Source organism: Theobroma umbraticum, unplaced genomic scaffold (assembly GCF_002168275.2).
Source record: "Theobroma umbraticum cultivar Fairchild unplaced genomic scaffold, ASM216827v3 scaffold_121.0, whole genome shotgun sequence".
NCBI classification, from domain to species: Eukaryota; Viridiplantae; Streptophyta; class Magnoliopsida; order Malvales; family Malvaceae; genus Theobroma; species Theobroma umbraticum.
Window position 1 is genome coordinate 274,380 of NW_018397289.1, and position 521 is coordinate 274,900.

Here is a 521-nt window from a genome sequence, read left to right on the forward strand (position 1 = left end):
TACATTTAATTCTAATATATTTTAATGAAAAACGTAAAGAATTCAACTTAAAATTAATTATGAGATTATAAAATCATTTAAAGCAAATGATAAGACTTTTGAATGCATGGGTGACTATAAATGGACTTTTCTCACCAATAAATGGTTTTTTCTTCATATTTCTTAAGGTAGACAGTCAACTATAATATATTTTAACTAGAAATAGAAAAAAATTTAACTTAAAATCAATTATGACATTCCAAAATCATTTAAAGCTAGTAATAATGTTTTCGAAGGCATGAGTGAATATAAATAGACTCTTCTTCCCAATGGATGACTTTTACTTCACATTTCCAGAGGGAGACATTCAATTATAATCTATTTTAACCAAAAATAAAAAAAAAATTTAACTTAAAATCAATTATGAGATTATAAAACTATTTAAAGTGAGTAATAAGGCTTTCGAAGGTATAAGTGACTATAAATGGACTTTTCGTACCATTAAATGTCTTTTTCTTCATGTTTCCTAAGGTAAACATTCA